At 42.9% G+C, this 26,122-nt stretch overlaps 1 protein-coding gene across 2 annotated transcripts in view; it reads right to left on the bottom strand.

The window, feature by feature from the left end:
- KCNH3 (potassium voltage-gated channel subfamily H member 3) overlaps nt 1–26,122 on the bottom strand; it is a 148,647-nt gene that overhangs the window by 103,123 nt on the left and 19,402 nt on the right. Inside the window, exon 1 of one of the 2 annotated variants that reach the window (XM_082244361.1) lies at nt 14,585–14,652. The exons of the other annotated variant lie outside the window; for it this stretch is intronic. The gene's annotated coding sequence lies outside the window, so the exon portion shown is untranslated. Of the gene's footprint in view, nt 1–14,584; nt 14,653–26,122 lie in introns of those variants that run through there. 2 annotated transcript variants of the gene reach the window in all.

Genomic DNA, 26,122 nt, shown 5'->3' with positions numbered 1-26,122 from the left:
GAGACAATAGGGGCCGAGTCTGATATCTTAGGGACAACAACTATAAATTTAACTGACTCTAAAGTGGTAAACCTCTCTAATTTTCCACTTAAAGATTCCCATATTTCTCTCTTACAAAAAGGATTGTCATTTTCCCCTACATCAAAAATGGATCACTTCGAGGTATACAAAGATCTGTGTTTATTCCTTCGTAAAATATATTTAGCCTCACTTTACCATAACAACCAAACCATTGAGGAAAAGGAAAAAACCCTAGATCCACCAGACCCTTGTGATAAGGAAGCCTTGGAGATACTTGAATCACTATATGAAGAAGCCAATGAGGAAGAAGATGAAATGATACACAATATATCACGTAGAAAATGTCAGCTTCAGATTAAATCATTAATTATGCCTAAATTTTCAAGCAACAAATGGTTAAGTACCTTTTTAATGTTGGTAGAACAAGACCTCTCCAAGCTAGAGTGGAGTCTCCTGGGCTCTGATAACCTTTCAGGTCCAGAAAGACAAGCTCTAGATGAATTAAAAACAACAGAAGGCATAGTTATAAAAAGAAGTGACAAAGGGGGTAATGTAGTACTCCTGTCCGAGACTAGCTACGAAGCTGAGATATCTCGACTACTCTCGGACAGTGACACCTATAAGAAATTAGACAGCAACCCCTTCACTAATCTAGCCAAAGTAATCCAGTTTAAACTATCCCTGGCATTGGAGGCCAATTTGATCACCAAAAAGGAAAAAGAGTATTTAGAGGTTAAGGATTTTAATCTACCGACCTTCTATATACTCCCCAAACTTCATAAAGACCCATGTAATCCCCCAGGTCGACCTATTGTATCGGCAGTGGGAGGGCCTCTTGAAAGGTTGGGAAAATACTTAGATTCTTTTATAAAAGATTTGGTGATTGACTTGCCCTCCTATGTTAGGGATACTGGAGATGTACTCCATAAAATCCAAGATCTGGAGGTCCCTGATGGTTCAATCTTAGTTGGTATAGATGTGGAATCACTATACACATCTATACCCAACGAATGGGGTATACTTGCTGTACATCATTTCTTGGAGAAAAAATATCCTTTATATGGAGCACAAAATGAGTTTTTGATAGAAATTCTCGAATTTGCACTAAACAACAATTTCTTTCAATTTCTTGGAAATAACTTTCAACAAATTCGTGGAACAGCAATGGGTGCACCATGGGCCCCATCCTATGCTTGTCTTCATTTAGGACTCTGGGAGGAAGAGACCATTTATGCTTCCTTGATGTACCTCAGCCATGCTAAAACATGGCTGAGGTACATCGACGACATTTTGGTACTCTGGACAGGCTCAATGAAAGATCTGGACGAATTCATCATAGAATTAAATAGTAACACGAGAAACATAAAACTTACTTACACTGCAGATCCCTCCCAAATCTCATTTCTAGATTTAAAAATAAAGATAAATCAAGGCCATCTAATAACATCTACTTATAGAAAAGAAACGGCTGCAAACACCCTACTCTGTGCCGACAGCTACCATCCAGAAACTTTGAAACGAGGTATACCAGTCGGACAATTCATTAGGGTTAAAAGAAATTGCTCAGACCCCAAGGAATATAGAAATGAGGCCGCAGACCTCTACTCGAGATTCAGGGAGAGGGGCTATTCACATAGAACGTTAAGAAGAGCCAAAAAACAAGCTGGTCAGCGTACTAGACAGGACATTCTAAACCCAGAATTGACACCGAAATCGACATCAACCAATTACCCCAGGTTAATTACTAAATACGGAGCTCAATGGCAAAATGTTAAAAAGATTCTTGAAAACCATTGGCATATTCTACAAAGAGCCAACAAAATAGGAGAAATAGTGGGACCACGGCCACTGTTGGTAGCAAAAAGAGCCAACAATCTGAGTGACTTTTTAGTTCACTCAGAATTTAAAAGAAAAGCGAAACACACTTGGCTCACAGACCTCCCCCCTCTTAAAGGGATGTTCCCCTGTGGCCACTGTGGCATCTGTAGATATGTCGAAAAAACAGACATCTTCTCTAATGCCGATGGCTCTAAAACTTTTTCCATAAAACGTTTCATCAATTGCAGTACATCGCGAGTACTCTACTCAATAGAATGTCCATGCAAAAAACTATATATCGGAAAAACAAAGAGACAGCTCAAAATAAGGATTGGAGAACACCTAAAGAGTATAAGACTCAAAGAAGAAACCCCATTGGCACTTCATTTTCAGGAAAAACATAATAACAACATAAAAGGCATAAAGGTGAAGGGGTTCTTTGCATTGGATCTACCTCCTCGACGAGGAGATTTTGATAAGATCCTTCTTCAAAGAGAAAAGGCCTGGATATTCAGACTAGGGACCCTAGTGCCTCATGGTCTGAACACAGAATTGAATCTAGGGGTATTCCTTAATCAATAAGGAAAACCAATCTGCCTCGTCATAACATCTATAGGCTATAGCCAATAACACATATATATATCTCTTGATTGACCTATATATTCCTCAATGCCATTTCATCTAACATGCATTCATATATTCGATATAGGAGGTGATAAATAGATAACACTACCCTGCATCATCAATATTAAATCTTTTGATAAATCCCAATTTACATTTGCAAATATTTTGTAAATGTTGAGGTATATTAATAGATAACGGTAAACATAAATACATCATAGGGGAATAATTAAAGATTTAGTCAGTATCATATGGCTGTATTGGTATATATAAACTATATGAATTATCCTGCTATATGTTTGACCATGAATGCAGGTTATTAATTTAGGTACTGGCTATAGTCTATTTTTATATCCTCAGACACTTTCTATAACTTGTAATCCATATATTTGTTATATGACAAAATGAGGTCTACATACGTCTTCTCTCCTCCCTCTTCTCTAAAGTAATCAATTAGTTAAAGAGATATGAAAATTATCTACAGAGAAATTAAAATAAAATAATTTTTTAATATTATATTCCTTCTATCTGCCTCAATATACAAAGGCAGATCTTCAAATTTCCAATTAACTAAAGTACCGTTAGTTTAAAATGAAATGATATATGGAACTTTAAGTATTGGAGTTTATATTCCGTCCACTAGAGGTCAACCTTGCGTGATTGCACATAACCTGACCCCTTGAGTGATAAAATACGATGAATATCATGGATCAGGTATAAAAGGACTGACGTGCTTCACGTTCTCTACGTCCTGAAGAAGCGTGCTGCGTCACGCGAAACGCGTTGACGTCAGACGCACCATAGACCTCACAACGACAGCTCCACCCACCTAACCCGGAAGGCACGCCATCACCACTTATGAGCACGGGAGACAAATTTATCTGCCGGATCAAGCGGCTAATATACACCAAACATTCCTCCCGGACCATAGGAAGTTGATCGGCCATCCTCCGTCCACCCGGCTTAAACATCCACTCTGATAACCAAGCACATTTATTTCGAGGACACTTGGACTATCTTGCATCTATCGACAGAGACATCCGGAGGGATTCGGCATGTATACATCCTGTCCGGACATGTGAGTTCAGGATACTAACATATCCATATAACCAGTTCTGTCAATTGCTTGCAAAATTTTTCTGCTGCTTTAGACTGCTTTTGATACTTCTATCAAACATATGTGCAGCCTTCTCTCCGTGCCTTAAAATTACCAATGAGGGTCCACATACTCTCTACATGTGAGTGGAATAATACCTCATTATAGACTAAACCTTCAAATCAGGAGAATAAAAGGCAACACAGAGTTTGAATAGCAATCAGCTAACTATATGTGCTTCATGTGCTGCTGCTTTCATGTTGTCAGTTTGTCCTATGAACCACCTGAAATCTGATGCACCTTCACTATGGTAAACCTTCTGTGAACAAATCAAACTTGGAGGGTCCACACTGATCAACTATGTTGGAATAATTCCTCCTAAACGAACTGTTCTTTCATTACTTGGAAAAATATTGTGTTGAATTTCAGAGAGTATAGACATATAAAGAAAATCAAATGTCATAATTATACGTTATGAATTTATTCACCACACGCAATAGGAATTAACTCCGTGAACCTATTTGCTGCAATATTTTCATAACCTCCTCTGAATACCCTATCTGGACCGCATCATGATAATGGATGTAGCGAGCTGACGATACGATTTAAAGAATATAGCCAATTGTATCTACTCCATGGATGGAAATTAATCTTTCTATATCTCCCACTGCCTTTCTTTTTGGCCCCAGACTTTCACTCAGCCGTGTACCTAATTAAGCGCCCGTCAAGATTTTTATTTATAGAGATCTAAGGCGTTTTCCATATATGATTAATGAACTATATTTAGTACATGGTTGTCATACTGTGATTTAATGGATACTTACCTACATTCTACTACTTGGGCCGTTTTTGGTAGGTGGGTGGAGCTTCAGTGAGGTACTTTGTTGCTATCAAGGCGGATCTCTTATACACATGCATGTGTTTTTATTTATGTCACAATATCTTTTTTGACAATGTATCTATGTTGTTTTTGATTTTATCTTGAGTCACTCCAATAAAGTAGTTTTTTTCTTACCTACTACCATTGTTTGAGCCATACATGCAACTCCTTTCTATCATATTTTTCCATATGTTATATAGTTGCTTGGCTCACCGGCAACACGTCGATTGGTAACGTAGGTATTATTCACTATTTACGTCACATCCCACTACATCCCTGATAAATCTAGGAAGTGTGGGAATTATATTGGTCCGTCCCACTCCCCCCTCCCCTTATTTTTGAACATCTGGGGACACCTTAGTTTCCCCTCCTCTGCTTCTCTCTTTCAGCGCTGGGGTCAAGTGAGCTAAGTGAGGGAGAGAAACTGAGTGAGAAGAGAAACTAGATACTAGTCCAGCCTTTTTCAACCCCGGGGGGTGCTTTGAGGTTTCTTCAGAGGTGCCTTGGTAAAATGCCTAAAAGTTGATCAAAAATTGTATAAAACCAGCAGGTGGATAAAGCTTGCCAAAGCCATCAGTTTTCATTATGCATAATTACGACTATAAACTGGCATCCTAACAACCAAAGACGTAATCAGTTGATAAGGAGAATGTTTTTTGCCTCCACAGCATCCTTGTTTGACCCGCCTCTGCCCCTCTCCCTCAGCACTGGGGTCACATTAGCTGACTGATGGAGAGAATTTGAGGGATAAGAGAAACATTGGAATACTAGTCAGTAACAGTGTGCAAAAGTGTATTTGCTTTGTAAGGATATTTCACCTCTAATCTTGCTACGATATGTAAAAATATTAGTTTCATTTTTAAAATTTTAGAATGGGGTGCCTCGAGATGTGTGTGTAATTTTAAAGGGTGCCTTGACTGAAAAAAGGTTGAGAAACCTCGCTATAGATTGACATAAAATACTACAGGAGTTGTAAAGCATCACTTTCTGAATATTTTTTCCACTCTTTTGAACAATCCTGTTACTGGCAGGATTGCAGGTGTGACATGGACCTTGGTTTCTAAAGCAGTGTTTCTCAACCTTTTTTCAGTCAAGGCACCCTTTAAAATGATAGACAATCTTGAGGCACCCTCCAAAATTATGGACAATCTTGAGGCACCCCATTCTAAAATGTAAAAACTATTCCGATAGTTTTTCATAATGCAGCAACAGCAATATATGTAGGACACCCAAGGTTAAAGGTGATTTATTCTTCCAAAGCAAATACACTTTTACAAACTGGTACTGACTAGTATTTCAATGTTTCTTTTCTCCTTCAGTTTTTCTCCATCACTAAGCTAAGGAGACCTCAAAGCTGATGGAGAGAGACAGGGAAGGTCAAACAAGGATGACATACAGGAAACTGAGATCCTCCTTATCAAGTGATGATGTTGTTGGTCGTTAGTGTAATAGTGTACAATGAAAACCCGTGGCTTTGCGTAACTAAAAGGCAGGCTTCTTCCACCCACTGTGGGACTGTGGTACCTCGCGCTTATGGTGTGTGTAATCCTTATAAATAAAGTGCTAAAGTATAGTGCTGAAAAACGTGATTTAAGCTGCTAGCTGCAGTGAAAAGTGCTAGTGCTCTTTTTATATTGGTATTGGTGGTCAGTGATTGCAGCGCTGCTTTAAAAAATGTGCAAATATGCTTCAAATAAATAAGTTCAAACAATTCATAAACAATCCATGTAAAATCATATAAAGTGCTTCAACTGAATATAAATGTCCATAAACAATTTCTTCCGAAATAATAAGGCGCTTGAGTGCTTGATCCGTGCTGTATGCGGGGTTTCCCCCTTTTGTTATCTACTTACCACCAAGTGGTTAATAGCAGGCATGAAATGATGTTAGGCTTAGGCACACAGCTTCTCCAGTATATGTAGGGATAGTTATTGCTGTAAAGATCCTCTGATGCCGTGATGTATCCCGAGTATCCTCATAAAAGAAAACTGATCATAGTGAAGATCGTTTTATCAAAGATTTATTGAGGTAAGACAACAGGGATTATACTCACAAACAAAGTAAAAAACATGCGGGAATACAAAGACAGCACGGTGGTGCGCTGCTCCCGCAGCGTGCGTTCCACCGGCCGGAAGTCACGTGGTAACCGCTCGACCAATCGCTAGACGCGTTTCGCTGTAAGACACAGCGTAATCTGTAGCTTTGTTTGTGAGTATAACCCCTGTTGTCTTACCTCAATAAATCTTTGATAAAACGATCTTCACTATGATCAGTTTTCTTTTATGAGGATACTCGGGATACATCACGGCATCAGAGGATCTTTACAGCAATAACTATCCCTACATATACTGGAGAAGCAGTGTGCCTAAGCCTAACATCATTTCATGCCTGCTATTAACCACTTGGTGGTAAGTAGATAACCAAAGGGGGAAACCCCGCATACAGCACGGATCAAGCACTCAAGCACCTTATTATTTCGGGAGAAATTGTTTATGGACATTTATATTCAGTTGAAGCACTTTATATGATTTTACATGGATTGTTTATGAATTGTTTGAACTTATTTCTTCCACCCACTGGCTTGTATACAATTTTGTGGCAATTTTTAGGCATTTTGCCAAGGCACCCCTAAAGAAACCCCAAGGCACCCTGGTTGGAAAAGACTGTTCTAAAGCAATATGGAAGCATAATAAGGATTATCTGATTGGTTACTGTTGGCAACAAGAGAAGCTTTTCCTTCAAACATCTGACACAGATTCTATCTCTGTCTCTCTTCCACTTTGTTGAATGTTTTAGCCAGATGGCATGGTGGAGAGATAACATGTAGTGTCAGGTGTCGATTCTGCTCTACATTATGGACAATGCCGTCTATTTTTCTTCTTTCAGCAGATAATCTGAGCTCAATAGGGTTGTGCTTCGAATGGGCTGAAAAAAGGCAAAATTGTTATGGCCAATGACAGTAGTAGTGTTCTTAGATTGTAAGCTCTAATGAGCAGGGCCCTCTGATTACTCCTGTATTGTATTATAACTGTTCTGTCTACCTCAACATGGTAAAGCTCTGCACAATCTGTTGGCGCTATATAAATCCTGTATTATAATAATAATAATAATAGTGGGATATATGAGAAAAAGCAGGGAGTTGTAGATCTCTTCTTTACCCTACTCCTCTACTGAATCATTATAGTGTACTTCCCCTGATGTGATCCCCCATTAGGAGGAGGGGGGACCTCTGCAGCTTCTCTAGGAGAAGTAAACACTGCTCCCACTAAATATTGAAAGGGAACACTACACTGAGTACAATGAAGGAGGCACTGCACTGATCACCAAGGAAGCAGTTACTACATTAACTGCCAATGGAGGAAAGACTACACTGGCAACTAATGAAGCAGGCATTACACTGACCACCAGTGATGTGGGCACTTCACAGTCCACCAACCCACTATACTGATCACCCATGAAGGAGGCACTTCACTAATTGCTTATGAAAAGGATACCACGCTGACTATCAGTGAAGGGAGCATTACACTGACCACCAATGGAAGGGTTCACTACAATGAGGACCAACTGAACAACATATAGACCACCAATTAAAATGGCACTACACTGGCCACCAATGGAAGGAACACTACACTGGGCACCAAATAAAGAGGGGGGTGCACACTAACCAGAAGTAAATTGAGGAACACTGACCACTAATGTATTTGGGAGAAAACTGACTACCACAAAAGTTGGACAGACACAGTGACCACCAATGTAAAGAGGCATATATTGACCAGCAGGCTATTTCACATGTTACATGGTTACAAGCATACTGTTTTGTTAGTACAAGGACTTCAGCCTGTTCTACAGTGTAGAAAGCAGTAGCCTCGGACTCTATTTAACCATTACCTCTTATCTACTTAACCATTATCCATTGTTTGGCATTACCTAGCCAATACCCACGTTTTGCTTTATTACATTTCTTAGTATACCTCAGCTCTTTCACAATCCTAGTATTACCTGTGGCTGTCATCATTTTCCAAACCACCTTGGACATTTCGTTTTTGAGTGAAAAGAGGCTTAAGGGTTGATTTACTAAAGGCAAATAGGCTGTGCACTTTGCACTGCACAAGAGCAATTGCTCCAGAGCTTAGTAAATTAGGTAAAATTTCACTTTCCAAAGAATACCCAATCACAAAACAGCATTTTTGCTTGCACATGATTGGATGATGAAAATCAGCAGACCTTCTGCTCATTTACTAAGCTCTGGAGCAACTGTACTTGCAGAGTGCAAATGCACTTTGCAAAGCACACAGTCTATTTGCCTTTCGTAAATTATCCCCTTTACCTCTGCCTCATACTGTATACGTTATAATTTCTCTTTTTTTATTGAACAGTGAGTAGCATTGATCTGACAAGCATGAATCCTGGGCAAACAAGTCCTAAATTCTTTTCGTTCAATAGCAGTGTTCACTGGCTGAAAGTTACTGTAACCTGCTAGGTATTTTTAGATAAGAATGCCTACTTTTTCTCAAGCTATATAGAAAGAGGGGCATTTGTTTGGCACAAGAACAGGTCCAGGATAGTTGAAAGGATCTTCTGTAATCTCAGGGACCATTTAATGCCCATTTAAACCCTTAAAAACCACCAAAAACAACCTTAAAACTCTACTCCAGGCTTAAGGTATTTCTGTTTACCCTTTTTACCCTTTCCTCCCCATAGGAGGTGGGTTGAATGACAATTAAAATGAAAGAGAACTGCAATAGCATTGTTGGATTAATGAGTCTGCAGGACAGCACCAGATATCAGGTAAGCATAGTATACGTATGTATGTCATCGTATAGTATCAGTCATGTATGAGTTTAGTATTTTTTTGCTACTCCTGGAATTGGGCTTTCATTTTATTTTATCTATTAACTTAAATGCACGTTGTAAAAACAAGAACATTTTGCCAAAATGTGCATGATTTTCAGTTATATTTTAGGAAAATCAAAGTGGTATTTAACCCAAACCCAAACCAAAAATGTAATATATTGCAGCTTGCCAAACATTAGGTGTGGTGACTGCATCAGTTTCCTTTTCCTTGGCTTTTTTCCCCGGTTTTCACCTGGTGATCTGGTCAGTAACACACCTCCTGTATTAGTAAGATACAACTCTGGAGGAATGTGAACAGGAGGCACAGCAAACAGCCACATTGTCAGTCTAAAGAGGAGGGTAGTGTTAAATGTATTAGCAGATTTAGAACCATTAAAAAAATAAAGCCAAACTCCAGCTCACACTTTATAATCAGTTACAGCAGTTATTCTTTTTCCTTTTTGAATAAAGGTTTTACATGAATTAATTAAAAACAGATAATTTTAAAGAGATTTAAAATTGATTTTGAAAATCAATTTTAAAGAGATTTAAAATTGATTTTGAAAATCAACAGACTTGCTGGTTGCATAACCAGATAAAAATAGAAGAATAGAAAAATAGAAGAAAGAAAGAAAGCCTAAAAAGAAAATGAATGTAGCCATCACATCTAAGAAATGATAAGCTGCAATATAATAAATGTTTGCTTTTGGGTTTAACACCACTTTAAAACTCTCAATTTTTAAACCATTTAGGGAATTTTAGCACTGCAGGTGGATTTATCCAAGAAGCATGTTGTAAAGGGAACCATTTGGAATCACCAGTCACCTGATTCATGAATATTCATCTATTCACCACTCATCAAAAATTTACAGAAAATATAACAATTATATCTTTACAAGATATACGGTATAGATATACTGGTCGGTAAGTTGAGCTGGGAATTTGTTTTGGTTTTGTTTGACATGCGTCACCCTTCCATGTGCTCCTTGCTGCAAAGGCCAGTTATAGGTGTGGGCAGTGGGTGGCCATTTGTTTGTACTGTTAGAATACTGGTGAGGAGACACACTGGACACCTTTCTGCTATGTGCTGGGTGTCCAGTGTTCCTCTGTGCCTTTAAGGAGGGGTGAGCTCCCTCCAGGCTCACCTGCCCTCTGCCTGTCCTTTATAATACATGTGCTTCTACTATGGAGGCTCTCAAAATGTACAGTTAGCATAGCTGCCTTCCAAGCAGACTGCAGATAATACCGGGGTGCCATGAAGTGGCTCTGAAGCTTCCCCATGTATTTGCAAATGTGTGCAAATGTAACCCTTGTTTTTAGCTCACTGTGTTAGACAGGAAAATTCAGTTGGTTGCAGACTGGTTGGTAAGTTGAGCTGGGAATTTTCTTTGGTTTTTGTTTGACATGCGTCATCCTTCCATGTGCTTCTTGCTGCAAAGGCCAGTTATAGGTGGGGGCAGTGGCCATTTGTTTATATATATTCAAGCTTCTATTTTAATACAACTGTTTACCCCTTAGAGTTCATCAAAATGTAAGAGGAAAACCAATGTATGGGAGGATCTGTCCCTGGTGCTGAAGACATGCATACAATGTGTGTATGGTAATACAGTACAAAAAAAGTTATTTTCAAGGTTCATGGTACAAAATTAAGTTAGGCTTCTTTCACACGGTCCTCCGTAGGCGGATCCGTGTTGCTCAGCGGGGATCGATCCGCGATCCCCGCTGAGCCGGCGGATGACAGCTCCGTCTCCGCTTGCAGAGCGGAGAGGGAGGTGTCTCAGCCCCCGCTGCCCTCTATGGGGGATCGGATGAGAGCGGACCGCCTGTCCGCTCTCATCCGATCTGATCCGATTACTGAACGGATGGAAAAATAGGGTTTCCATCAGTCCAGATTTCACGGACAGGATCAGATACGGATGGCAGCGGGTGTCAGCGGAGGTGTCTCCGCTGACATCCGCTGCCCCATAGAGCTGCATGGAGGATCCGATCAGATCCACCTAAAAAACTGACAGGCGGATCTGATCGGACCGCCCGTGTGGAAGAGCCCTTAGCCTCTGTAACAAAGCAATATCTGTAATATATAAAAAAAATCTTAGATTGGGGTTTGCTCACTTCAAAATAAAAGACTGCATATTATTTCAAACAAAATCATTATTTTTTTTTCAGCAAGAGAGGACTAATAATTTTCTCCCCGAATCCAGCTTGCCCACTCTTAGAAGTGGTAAAACACCAGCCAAATTCCCAGTTCCCAATTCAAATTTCTGATTTCCAAATTCCCCTTTCTAAGTTCCTAATCCCAGGTTTTGAGTTCCAACTCCTAAATTCAGACTTTCCAAACCAAAGTTAGCAGTCCGTGCACCTTTGTGCCATGTTCCCCCCACATAAATAATTCATACAGACTGCATTCTGTCAAAGTACCCAAGAAGAGTCAAATATCTACTGGAAAGGACATTTGAAAAATAACAATATAAATTATGTTTGTTGCTATAGGGCAATATTTGAGGATATTTGAGGATATTCTGTCCTGAAGTATTTAAATTACAAGTTTATATACTATAGCTACACATTTTATTATTTTACCTTTCTAACTACCTATGGGACAGTTATGAAAAGGTGGGTAGAAAATGCAGTCCCTGCATTGGATGTTTGTATACAGCCATACTATTGCAAATATCATGATGAATTCAGAGCCATAACTGAATGTTAGCCTTCATTGAATTACCAGGTGGGTGCCTGAGGGTCAAAGGCACAACAGCCTACCAAATATATTCAGAAAGGTACGTGTAAAAAGAAAGGGATTTTCAAGGTGCCACTATTATAATAACAAAATATAAAATAAAATAAAAAAAATCCACATTTTATTGTAGAATACATATGTTTAAAAACAGAAATTTTATAAAAACCATCACAGAATATCCATGCGGCTATAATACATGTGCTCAACATGTTTCGCCAATCACTGGCTTCCTCAGAAGTCTTTTGAAGTACTGCACAGAATGCCACTTCAGGTAGAAACATAATAATATGTAAATAAACCATACACATATAAAGAAAGTCAACATGTACTTAAATACAATATCAATACACTACTGCTTTAACGCCTACAAGAAATACAATGCACAAAGGTATAAATGGATCGCTTGGAGGATTCTCTTACCCAGGGTGCTCAGGAATGTTTCATGGATAACAAAAAGAAAAATAGATCAGGCACCAAAAGGATTACCCACGGGGATATCAGTAAGCCATAGGAAGGAATACAGCCCAGCTACCATCAGCCGGAATATAAGCGATTACATTTAATACTAACTAGCAAAGTTACATGATATTGTGTCATTTTGGCAGACCGAATAAAGTCCATGCACACTATACCTACCACTTACATCAAGATGATAAAGATGAGAAAGGAGCACCCATGCTCTGAACGCGCATCACCATGCCCTTTGCCCGCCTATTTGGTGATGTCAAGCTGTCAGCTCCATGTCCGCTTGTCAGCCCTGAAGCCCTGGATACCGCCAGCGCGACCGAGGCTGAAGCTGGCACCTAGCACAACAGCCCGGATTCATGCAAGAGAGGCTCACTGTTTATTTTATGCTTGACTTACTCCTTCATCTTGTGAGTTTTTTACCTTTTGAATACATTGGTTTTATTACAATACTACACTCAGATTGGCACTGCTGTCTCCCCCTTTGTCTTAGAGTTGCTTTCTGCTCTGACAACTGGCTGCCTATAATAGAGTGCCCATCCAATAAGGACCTAATAATGTCCACGCATACTATACCTACCACTTGAATCAAGTTGATAAAGATAGCCTGAGAAAGGAGCACACATGCTCTGAACATGCGCCGCCATCCCCATTGCCCGCCCATCCGGTGATGTCAAGCTGCCATCCCCAAGTCTGTTTGTCAGCCTTGGAGCCCTGGATACCACTAGCACGGCCGAGACTAAAGCTGGCACCTAGCACAGCGGCCGGGGTTCGTGCAAGAGAGGCTCACTGTTTATTTTCTGCTTGACATAAGCCCCGTACACACGCAACGATTATCGGCCGACCGATCGTCCGTCTTTTGTCCAGAGTTGTGTTTTGTTGGTTGGAATGTGCCTAGACTGCACACAAATTTTCTCGCCCAACAAAAATCTGCTTCAGAAGTGATGTCATGTGTTGGTTTGCTTTCTTTGTGTTCTTTCTTCTCTGAGCATGCCCAGACTTGCTCATAAGATTTTTCCCTGTCAAAATCTATACTGACTGCAAGAAAATCGGCCGTGTTTTGACGGCGGACAAAAATTTTATAGCCTGCACACCAGATTTTTTTCGGCTGAAAAGTCGGAGTCGGTTGTCGGATGCACCATACTAACAAGGCGAAAATCGGCAGATCGGACGTTGGACGAAAATTCCCTGCCAATTTTCGACGCGTGTGTACGGGGCTTTACTCCTTCATCTTGTAAGTTTTAAGTTTGTTACCTTTTGAATACATTGGTTTTATTACAATACTACACTCAGATTGGCGCTGCTGTGTCCCCCTTTGTCTTTCCATAGAGTTGCTTTCTGCTCTGACAACTGACTGCCTATAATAGAGTGCCAATCCATTCAGGACTTTTATGGACTGTTTCATGGACTTATATCTTTTAAGCCCTCATATACCATTGGATTATTATTTTATCTGCACTTACCAACAATATTTCCCCTCTAGTTGACCATACTGCTCTGTTTTGTCTCCAAGCGCTTTCCTGTTTTTTTTTTTGGGGGGGGGGTTTGTACACATGTATTATAGCCGCATGAATATTCTGTGATGGTTTTTATGAAATTGCTGTTTTTAAATATATGTATTCTACAAAAAAATGTGGATATTTTTATAATATTTTGTTATTAGAATTGTGACATCTTAAAAATTCTGTTCTTTTTACACATATCTTCCTGAACTTTAGCCTTTCAAAAAATCCAGAAGTTCACATGTGGACAATCGGGGAAAATAAAACCCATCTGGAATATTAGTCAATACTGACAGCAAAAGTTGCTGAACCTTTAGAAGATAACTCTATTTAAAGCTAAATATAACATTGATATACAAAACAGATTTAAGTATTGGTTGTTTTTAAAAATATAAATAATTATTTTATATTGAATGCATGGCTTCTTTAAATGGATGTTTTTATACCTGGAATACCAGGAATTTGGCCTTACGTCTTTACATCTGCTTTTATTCAGCACATAAAGTCAGAATGTAAATAGCTCCATTAAACATGGCCTTACAGATTATATTATGTATTTTTATGATGTTAATAGATTCTTGATATATACACATACTGTACATAATGCATACCTTCTAAGTCACTGTGGTAGTTTCAACCCTCCATCTCTAAATCATTTTCCTTGTTGTTGACTTGTTGCACAATGCAATTGCTCATCTAAATAACATGTATTGATGTGTTCCTGGGGGAGTGAGAGAGATCTCACAGAGAATTGTTAGTGCTGGCTCACAGCCCTTCCTTTCACCTCTAGTTACACAGGGGGAGGACAGAAACATACAGGCTAGAAACTGCCTCTGTGCAGCAGAAGCTGTCACAGATCCTCTGACTAAACTTCAATGGAATCCCAGCAAATACTTAACTAGTTAACCAGAGCTGTTGTTCCACCGTCAATTGTGCGAAAAATGGAATGTGAAGCATATAATTAAGGAGGCGCTGAATGTACCACATGCACTGTCATTTAATGCTAATATTTAACAGGGCTTGCACAGATTATAAAAGGCCAGGGCACAAATGTTGCAATTTCTCATAAAAGCACATTTACTAACTTTCACATAAAATGTACTATGGGGGGAATATTTTTAAAGCAGTGGGACTAACACGCACCAACACATTCACTGGTGATTAATTATTCACTGTATATTATAAAACAAACGCAAAATAAACATCACCTAAACCAATTCCAGTAGGTAAATAGCGGTGCTAATGCATAGATCAATTGCATAAAAATATTGCAGTGCATGCATATAATATTAAATAATCATACACATGCTTAAAAACATTTTCAAACAAAAATAACACCCAAAGGGATATTAGTGAAAAAAAGGAACAACGCTATAATAAATTCATATAAAACTCCAAAGTTCACTAGAGGTACATATTAATAAATCTCCACTTATGTAGTATTATCAAATCTTCACACCACACCTGGAAGAAGTTGTGATGACGAAACGCGTCAAGGCGTGGCTGTATGGCAACCAGAAGTGACGCAGCACGAGAAACCAGAAGGGACGTTCTAACAAGGACCTTTAGTCGGGTGAGACACTGTTATGTGCTATTGTGTCCAACGTGACCGCGGATGCAATGTGGATACGTTTGAATGATATATGTCTATTTCCTTATTGTACATCACAGGACAAAGAGCAGGCCATAATAATTACTATCTGGGTTATACGTCACCTATAGGTGAATGGACACTGGTAACCCAAATAACCCGTCTGTATAACCCCTGAATGGTACCCGAAAATGAATGGTACCCGAGCTTTGATAAAAGAAAAAGGCGAGGTATTGTGTGTGGATCAGATCCTTGGTAAATTAAATTTCCAAAGGTTTTCCAGCAGGGTGCTCTACAGGTACAAGGGAGTGGAACCAAAAATTACAGGGGGACATGTTCCTTAAAGGTCCATAAGAGACAGGGCCCACAGTGATGGGTGAAGGTTAGATATCTGGCAGAAGGAGAATTTTTAGCATCCATAGACATCAAAAATGCATACCTGTATGTGTCGATTTCCCGGTCGCATCAAAGGTTTCTGCAGTTTGCAGTGGAAGAGCGTCATTTTAGGTTTGTGACATTGCCCTTTGGGCTAGCCATGGCCCTGCAGGTAGTCACAAAAATTCTGGCTCCAGTTTTGGCAATGCTTAGACCTAAGGGTATATCTATAGTAGGCTATCTAGATCAGTGGTTCTCAAATCCGGTCCTCGGGACCCACTAACAGGCCAGATTTTAAGTATTACCTTGGGGGATGCAGACTAGAATACTGCAATCACTGAGAAGCAAATGAGATCACCTGTGATCTTGCAAACCTGGCCTGTTGGTGGGTCCCGAGGACCGGATTTGAGAACCACTGATCTAGATGATATGTTGCTCAAGGATCAATTGGTTTCAGGCCTAAGGCAGATTGTGGCTCTGGGAGTTCAGGCCTGGGCACGGTATAGGGCATTGCGCAGTGCCTCGTAGGACCCCAGCAGCGCCGCCTCAAGCACCACCGCAGAGTTCGTGTCATCAGATATAAGCCAATTGTGTGCATGGGTCAGTAGACCGGCAATGAAATACATGAAGAAATCTGGGCAAGTCAGACCCCCATGTGTCCAGGGCCGCTGCAGGACAGCTAGCCGCAGCCTCGGGGGGCGAGCCCCCTATATGAAGGTGGTCATCTGGGAATGAATGGCTCTAAAGATCCGTTTCGGGATCCACACTGGGGACTGACGCAGAACATACAGCAGGGGAGGCAACAACTTCATTTTAACAAGGTTTATTCGCCCAATCAAAGTCAGCGGGAGGTTTGCCCACGCCCGGAGCCTGTCCCTGAAGGACTGGAGGAGAAGGCAGAGATTCAGAGCACAGAAATCCTGCACCCTCGGGGAGATCGTAACTCCCAGGTATCTGACAATGTCCGCCCAGCACAAGGGCAAAGAGGGGTCCGCCCGTGTCCGGGAATCCGCGTCCACCGGGGCAAGAGAGATTTCTCCCAGTTTACTCGGAGACCCGACAGTTCCGTAAAGCGCGACAGCAGGGCCAGGACAGCCCGGAGGGAGGGGCCCAGGTCCCGGAGGAACAGAATGATATCATCCGCGTACAACGCCAGTTTTTCCTCCAGGAACCCCACCCGAATTCCCCCGATCTCTCCGAACCCCCGAACAGCCCTCGCCAGGGGCTCCACCGCCAGCAAAAACAATGCAGGCGACAGTGGACACCCCTGACGGGTGCCGCGTCGGATATCAAATACAGGCGATACCCTGCCCCCCAACTTGATCTGTGCCTGAGGCTTACTGTAAAGAATGTCAATCCACTTGGGAAAGGTAGGACCAAAACCAAACGAACGGAGCACCTCACTAAGATAGGGCCAGGCCACAGAATCAAAGGCCTTCTCTAGATCCAATGATACTAAGACTCGCTGACTCCGTTCCTCCGCAGGGACCTGTAAATGTGTGTACACCCGGCGGATATTGATGTCAGTAGATTTCCCCGGCATGAAACCCGTTTGGTCAATGTCGACCAAGAGCGGGAGGACCTTCATCAACCTGGTGGCAAGGATTTTTGTCAGAATCTTTAAATCATAATTAAGCAGGGAAATCGGCCGATAGGCCGAGCAAAGGGTAGGGTCTTTGCCAGGTTTCAAGATCAACACAATGTGGGCCTGAGCCAACGAGTCCGGAAGCGCGCCAGCCTCCAGGCTTGCTTGGTATAAACTGCACAACCTGGGTGCCAGATCCGCAATGTACATTTTGTACCAGTCCCCCGGCAGGCCATCCGGACCCGGGGTCTTCTGGGGGGGGAGAGAGTGGATAGCTGCCTCCACTTCCTCCAGGGACAAGTCCGCCTCCAAGGAAGCGGCCTCATCCTCGTCCAAGTGCGGCAAAGAGAGATCCCCAAGAGCCCCCAGATCCACCACGGCCCGCGGAGGGGAGGGCACAGAGTACAACCGCTGATAGTAATTCCGAAACTCCTCTAGAATAGCAGCAGGGTCCGCAGTGGTGTCCCCCGCCTCCGTTCGGATGAGGGGAACAACTGTCTGTGATTTAGAATCCGCCACCAGGTTAGCCAGGAGCCTCCCGTTCTTGTCACCACTCTCAAACACTTTAGCCTTGAGTGAGCCAACCTCAGCCAAAGCGGCCGAGGACACATGCAAATGTAACGCCCTCTGGGCCTGGGCCAGGGAGGAGTGCGCCTCAGGAGTCTGATCCAAGGCAAAATCAGATTCAGCCAAGGATACCCCTTCTTTCAACGCCAGCAGCTCCGCAGCGCCCTCCACCCTGGCCGCCTTAATAGCACTAATGTACTCCCCACGAATAGTGGCCTTAAAAGCGTCCCAGCAAATCAGAGGTGAGGATGTATCTTCATTACGTTCCCAGTACTGAGAGATCTTGCCCTGCATTGCCTCCTCCACTCCAGAATCCCGCAACCATCTACTGCTCAGCCTCCAACACTCATCCCCCCTCCGGCCGCCCAGCTCCAACACGAGCTCCAGTGGGGAGTGATCCGATATACCAGAACACATTGGCCCCATAAAAGATGATAAAGGAAAAATGGCCACTGAGGACAGAGAAAAGGCGGAAGTGTTAAATCATTTCTTTTCTTCAGTCTTCACAAAGGAATCGGGGGGCTACATGAACCCCGCTTGTAAGGCCGAACTAAATAATACACCTCAGGAAGTGCCGCCATGGCTAACAGAGGATAGACTTAGAGCTAAACTAGAGAAACTTAACATAAATAAATCCCCGGGACCGGATGGCTTGCACCCAAGGGTTCTAAATGAGCTCAGTCAGGTGATTGCCAGACCATTATTCTTGATCTTTAAGGATAGTTTACAGACAGGTATGGTGCCAGCTGATTGGAAAAAAGCCAACGTGGTACCAATATTTAAAAAGGGGCCGAGATATATCCCGGGTAACTATAGGCCGGTCAGCCTAACATCTGTAGTCTGCAAAATTTTGGAGGGGATGATAAGGGACCACATACAAGACTTTAGTAATGAAAACGGTATTATAAGTAGAAATCAGCATGGATTCATGAAAAATCGTTCATGCCAAACCAATCTATTAACCTTCTACGATGAAGTGAGCTGCCACTTAGATAAAGGAAAGCCTGTGGATGTGGTGTATCTGGACTTTGCAAAGGCCTTTGACACCGTTCCCCACAAACGCTTACTGTACAAACTAAGGAAGGTAGGTATGGACCATAAGGTGAGTACCTGGATAGAGAACTGGCTCCAGGGGAGAGTACAGAGGGTGGTGATTAATGGGGAGTACTCGGATTGGGCGGGTGTGGAAAGTGGGGTCCCCCAGGGTTCTGTCCTGGGACCAATCCTGTTTAATTTATTCATAAATGATCTAGAGGAGGGGATATCTAGTACAATCTCAGTATTTGCAGATGATACTAAATTAGGCATGCCAATATCTTCTATGCAGGATGTGGAAATCTTGCAAGCAGACCTGAACAAAATAACGGGGTGGGCAACTACATGGCAGATGAGATTTAATGTAGAAAAATGTAAAGTAATGCACTTGGGGGCCAGAAACCAGAAAGCAAGCTACTCACTAGGGGGGGAACCTCTGGGTGAGTCTAGGATGGAAAGGGACCTGGGGGTACTGGTAGACAACAGGCTTGGAAGTGGCATGCAATGCCAAGCCGCTGCAAGCAAAGCCAACAGAATACTGGGTTGTATAAAAAAGGGGATTCACTCCAGAAATAAAGAGATTATTCTTCCACTCTACAAGACTCTGGTCCGGCCACATCTGGAGTATGCTGTCCAGTTCTGGGCACCGGTCCTCAGGAAGGATGTGCTGGAACTGGAGAAAGTCCAGAGAAGGGCAACAAAAATAATTAGGGGAATGGAGGACATCGGCTATGAGGAAAGACTACAAGCACTGAACCTATTCTCTCTGGAGAAGAGACGCTTGAGGGGGGATATGATATCAATGTACAAATACTGTACTGGCGACCCGAGCATAAGGAACAAACTATTTAGAGTAAGGGAATACAATAAGACACGTGGCCACTCACTAAAACTAGAGGAAAGGCGGTTTAACCTTAAAGTGCGTAAGGGGTTCTTCACTGTAAGAGCGGTAAGGATGTGGAATTCTCTTCCGCAAGCAGTCGTATCAGCGGGGAGCATTGATAGTTTCAAAAAACTATTGGATGGACACCTTAAAGACCACAACATACAGGGGTATACAATGTACGGTTAAAAGCAAACACACACACATAGGTTGAACTGGATGGACTTGTGTCTTTTTTCAGCCTCACTAACTATGTAACTATATGTAACCAGAAGGTAGGTACATGGCAGAATTTACAAGCTGGAGAGCCGAAGGAGGGCAAAAGGCTAGGTCAATACGTGATCCAGACCTATGGGGCGCTGACACATGCGTGAAGTGGCGGAGGTCAGGATTTTTCCACCTCCAAATTTCAGTAAGCTGTAAAGCGGAAGCCCAGTGAACAAACTCAGGGCACTCCTGCCTGCTCGGGTTGGATGTGTCGAGCGTCCCGTCCAAGATGGCATTGAAGTCACCAGCTAGGAAGATCCCCGAAGTGGAGAACGCAGCCAGACGCTCGTAAATCTGATACAACACAGCACTAGAGAAAGGCGGGGGTACATACACATTGACAAACACATATAGTTTGGCCTCAAAGCGCAGTGCAAGAATAATATATTGGCCCTGCGGGTCAGTAACAACCTGCTCTTGAGCTATGAGCGGCTATTTCAATCGCCGGCTTGCTCTCACTCATCGCTCGTTCAAACCACATGTTCACCGCACCTACTCCTGTGAAGTCGGAGCTGCTGACATTTTCCCTTGCTGAACTGAAGCCGGAACCTCGCTGGTGATACGTATCTCGCTACGGGATCACCTCTCTCTAATGGACATTGTTACTACTAACCTATCTAAGTGATAAGTACCCCACAGGGGATTCTTACTAACCAATCTCCTACTGTCATCTACTGCAATTACCAAGACTATCTGTATCGATCTATTCACTATCATCTGCATAGACTGTTAGCTCTTGGGACTACCTTCAACTATCCTTGCACTAGGTTACTCTGTCTAAGTATACTCCATCTGTGTCCTCTTACCATCTGCACTATACTTGACATCAGAACCTATCTGCTTTACCATCACCTGCAACTCTCCTAATACTACTTTTAGTGCTCACCATACAATAGCCTGTCTCTCATCTATACATCCTCATATATTCTATCCCTCCATTAAACATCTAATTAAGTATATATATAGTATATAACAGGCTGTGCACGGTGATGAAGTCCTGAGAGTTGGATATGTTTGTTCAACAGAATCTCTACAAGGCTACTGAGTGTAATAATTCTGCAGCTGTAAATCCATCCACTAACAAAAACGCATGAACGTTACACCCCCCTTGCATAGGAGGAGTACGTGGCGTGAAAGGAGTGCCCCACCCAGCGCCGGCGCAGAGCCAGCACAGAGCTGCCAATTAGATGCGTTTCCCGGAGAAACAGAATATGTGGCTTGTGAGATTGGAGATATTTGAACAGCAAGGAACGTTTAATTTTATTATTTAAGCCCCGCACATTCCACGAAAGCAGCCTAATACTCCCCGCCATGGCATCCAAAACAAAATGAGTGCAGGATCCCAGGGAGGGAGCATCGCAGCGGCTCCAGGAGGGGAGGTCCCCACACCACACACACCTCCCCACCAGTTATACACAGGCCAGACCAAGGAACAAACATTACTCGGTAAAGGTGCATGAGAAAGATAATACCTGAGCACAAAATATAATACAGTGAGCTAGCAGCCATGAGAAAAAAAAAGAAAAACCCATTAGTATAAAACACCAAGAGAAAAGAAAAAATAGAACAGTCCCAAAAAAAGTAGTCCCTGCCAACCAGGAAAACAACAACATCCTGGCATGGCTTCATCCCAAAACATGTGCAACCTCTTGCGGCCACAAGAGGGAAACAGTTACTTCAGGCCGCAAACATGGGGTGCGAGGGGAGATCCACCCACGAAAAACAGGTGGAGGCGGGTAGCACCCCACTGCACAGTCAGTGGCAAGGTAGGAGGGAGATGGGAAAAAGAACAGTCAAATCAAAGTACCGGAATAAATTTCAGTGTTGGACATCCGATCAATAGAGCCCGAGAGCTCCTCAACGCAGGAGAAGAAAAATCATCCTTACAAGGAGCAGTGAGTTAGGGGGAGACCAAGGTCCCCGCTAGAAAACAAAAATGGGGACAAGGCAAAAATAGGGTGAGGACAAACCAGGGATCCAGACTGAAGAAAAACAAGGACAGATAGTCATCCAGGGAAGCAAGGGGAGAAACAGGGGTGCAGCGTCTCGGATCCAGGCAGGATGGGGGGTGGACAGCAGTGCAGACAGGAGCCATTACTCACGCCTCTCAATGAATGGTTAGCAGCCAGGCATCCGCGTCGTCCGGGGTATTGAAGAACCGCACTGTGCCCCCATGGGTGACCCGAAGCCGACTCGGGTACAACATGCCGTACTGGACCCCCTTCTCTCGCAGTCGGCGCCTGACATCAGTGAAGGACTTTCTCTTCCTCTGGAGGGCAGCCGAGAAGTCCGCATAGAGCTGGATAGAGGCATTCTCGAATCGCAGTTCGGGATGCTTCCGGGCCTCACCCAGAACGCGATCCCGGTTCCGGTAATTAAGGAAGCGAACCAGGAAGGGTCTCAGAGGGGCTCCGGGGATCTTTTTGCCGGTAGGGACGCGGTGTGCCCGCTCCACCACATACGTGGACGACACCTCCCGAAAGTCCAGAAGTTGCCTGAAGAACCTCTCCGCAAACTCCGCCGGGGACTCGCCTTTCGATCCTTCAGGTAGGCCGAGGACTCGGACATTGTTGCGCCTCATGCGGGTTCTCCGCATCGTCCGCCTTAGCCATTAGCGTGTCCACCTTCTGCTGCAGGGCGTCCAGTAGGCCAGAATGGCGGGCCGTCGAGTCTTCCGTCGTGGAAACCCTGTCCTCGACCTCCGTGAGGCGGCCGCGGATCTTGTCGAGATCATTGCGGATCAAGTTGCACTCTTCCGCGAGATGGTCAATGCGGACCAGAAGGGAGGTCTTGCTGTGCTCTATGGCTTGCAGGATGACCGCCGTATCAGCCCCCACATCTTTGCCAGGAACAGCCGGATCAGGGCTGGAGACCCGCACATCCTCCATCTCCGCCAGCACACTAACAGGCCAGGTTTGCAAGAAAACTGAAAAACATCACAGGTGATATAATTTGTTGCTCAGTGATTGCAGTATTCTAGTCTGCATCTCCCCAAGGTAATACTTAAAATCTGGCCTGTTAGTGTGCCCTGAGAACTGGAGTTGAGAAACACTGGACTAACGTATAATTATACAGTAATAGATTGTTTGTTTTCCATAGGATCCAAGGTTTCCAAAGTTTAGTAATACGTACTCTGTTTTTATTTTTAAATGCCAAGGTGTATTCGTAGGTGTAATGTGTGTGGGTCAAATTTCTGACCTCCCGTATTGATGGAGGGTCTACCTGTCTCCATTTCCTGGCAATATTGAGTCTAGCAGCCATTAGGATATGTGTCAGAGTGTCTTACCTGTTTCGGATATTTTTCTCTCTCAGGGGATAATATGACTAGGCTTGGATTGGGAGTAATACGTGTCTGAAGGACTTCTGAGATTAGATGAAAGGGTGATGTCCAGTATGGTTTTAATTTGGGGCAACTCCAAAATATATTTACTATGACTCCTTTACTTCCACAATGTCTCCAACATTTATCGTCTGTATCTCTATTGAATCTATGTAAGCGGCCTGGCGTGAGGTACCATCTTAAAGAAAGTTTAATGGCTAATTCCCACAGTGAAGAACAGCTGGTGGATGTGTACATGGATCTGTATGCCTGTAACATATGTCCCTCTGTGTATGTGCTTCCTAACTCTAGTTTCCTTTGGAGGATGGGGGATGATTTGGTGAATATATTTTTCTGTTGGAGAATGTTGTAGAATATTGTTATTCCCTTTTTGCGGGGATTTAGGGGAGTTTAGGAAGGACCATGCAGGCTTCTGGATCATACAAGGCCACAAATGTAAGGAGGATAGGAAATGTCTACTTTGCAGGTATGTGAATAAGTCACTGGTGGGCAACTGGAAGTAAATTTGTAGCGTGTGGAAAGGTTTCAGTGTGTTGTTTTGAAATAGATTATTTATGTAATTTATCCCTTTCGTTTGCCAATTGGTAAAGGGAGAATAATCCATTAGATGGTGTAGGACTGAGACAGGTACCTGCATAGCAATTTGATCAGGAAAGGATAAGCTTTGGTTTATCAAGACCCTCCATGCCTTAGCTGACACTTGGAGTGTTGGAGGAAGGTGGGTTGGAATTCTGGCTCCAAGAGTAGTGGCTATTAGCCATGAGGAAAGAGAACTCCTGTGGAAATAGGAAGCTTCTATATACTGCCCCATAGCGTGGATGGGCTTGGTTTAAACCATTCTCTGAGCTGAGAGAGTATAGAGGCTAGGTAGTAGTCATAGATGTCTACATACGCAGTTCCACCCGCCAATCGGTGCTTAATCGATTTTGTGTGTGCGCATCTGGATTTCTTGCTTTGCCATATGTAAGTTGATAGAATTTTCTGTAGTGAATTTTAGGAGTGGGGATCGGTAGCATTCTAAAGACATACAGGAGATGAGGGAGGTGCATCATTTTGAACGCTGCTAAGCATCCCATCCACGAAAATTCAAAAGACGCCAGTTTTTTTTAGCTCAGCTTGAAGTTTACTGCGAATGGGGAGATAATTGTGGAGATAAAGTGTTTTTGTAGATTTGGTTAGCTGAATACCCAGATATGGTATGCTATGATCCACCCATATATATGGGAGTTGTTGTTGTATCAAGTTACTGGATATGGATGGCGTCTATGCCGAGGTTTAGTATGTGTGATTTAGTGTTGTTGACTTTGTAGAATGATAGTTTACCAAACCACTGTAGCATCTTCTGGATTTCCGGGAGGGAGCCAAGTGGAGTATTACGTCGTCCCTGAATAGGCTAATTTTGTGTTGTTGATCTGCAATTTTCACTCCAGAGATCTTCGAATTAGAACGAATATCTTCAGCCAGTGGTTCCATTGTCACATTGAATATTTGGGGTGAAAGGGGACACCCCTGCCTTGTACCATTTGAGATATAAAATGGTGAGGAGATTGAGTCTGTGGTACAGACTCGAGCTGAGGGAGTCAAATAGAGTGCCATCACTGCATTATAAATTAGGCCCTGCAGCCTGAATTTGAGTAGTACAGAGGACAGAAACCCCCAATGTACTCTATTGAATGCCTTCTCTGCATCCAAAGAGAGGAGCAGAGAATGCGTTCCAGATTCCTCTACATGATCTATGATATCAATTACCCTTCTAGTGGCATCAGATGCCTGACGTCCTTTCGTAAAGCCCGATTGGTCTTTGTGGATTAGCGTCGGTAGAATATTGATTAGCCTGTTTGCTATAACTTCAGCATAGATTTTCACATCAATGTTGAGTAGGGAGATAGGTCTAAAGTTTTTGGGTGATGTAAGTTCCTTCCCTGGTTTTGGTAGTGTTACAATCAAAGCACTCAGCAATTTTGGGGGGGGGGGAGAGTTTGACAGCAGTCATGATTGGATGGCGACCATTCAGGGGTATTCCCTTTATCGCAGAGATAGAGAGGGTAAAAAAGGGGGAGGGGTATGTCTGTATATTAAGAACAGCATACAGGTAAATATGAGGGATGATATTAATAATGGAGCTATGGATGAGGCAGAATCCCTATGGGTAGAGCTTCAAAGGGATGGCACGGCGGGGAAGGTAATATTGGGCGTATGCTATAGGCCCCCCAACCAGAGGGAGGAGGGTGAGGCAGCCCTCCTTTTACAGATAGGATTGGCAGCAAGGATGGGAAATGTCATTATAATGGGGGACTTTAATTATCCAGATATAGACTGGGCAGAAGGAACCGCGCACTCAGCCAAGGCTAGGCAGTTCCTAAATGTTTTGCAGGACAATTTTATGGGTCAGATGGTGAATGCACCGACAAGAAACAATCCGGTACTTGACCTACTGATTACCAACGATACAGACCTGATCATGGATATAGAAATACGGGACAACTTAGGAAACAGTGACCATAGG

The sequence above is a fragment of the Pelophylax lessonae genome, assembly GCF_965119305.1.
Source record: "Pelophylax lessonae genome assembly, chromosome: 2".
Classification (NCBI taxonomy): Eukaryota; Metazoa; Chordata; class Amphibia; order Anura; family Ranidae; genus Pelophylax; species Pelophylax lessonae.
The sequence above is the reverse complement of the archived record's forward strand: the minus strand, read 5'-3'. Positions and strand labels throughout refer to the sequence as shown.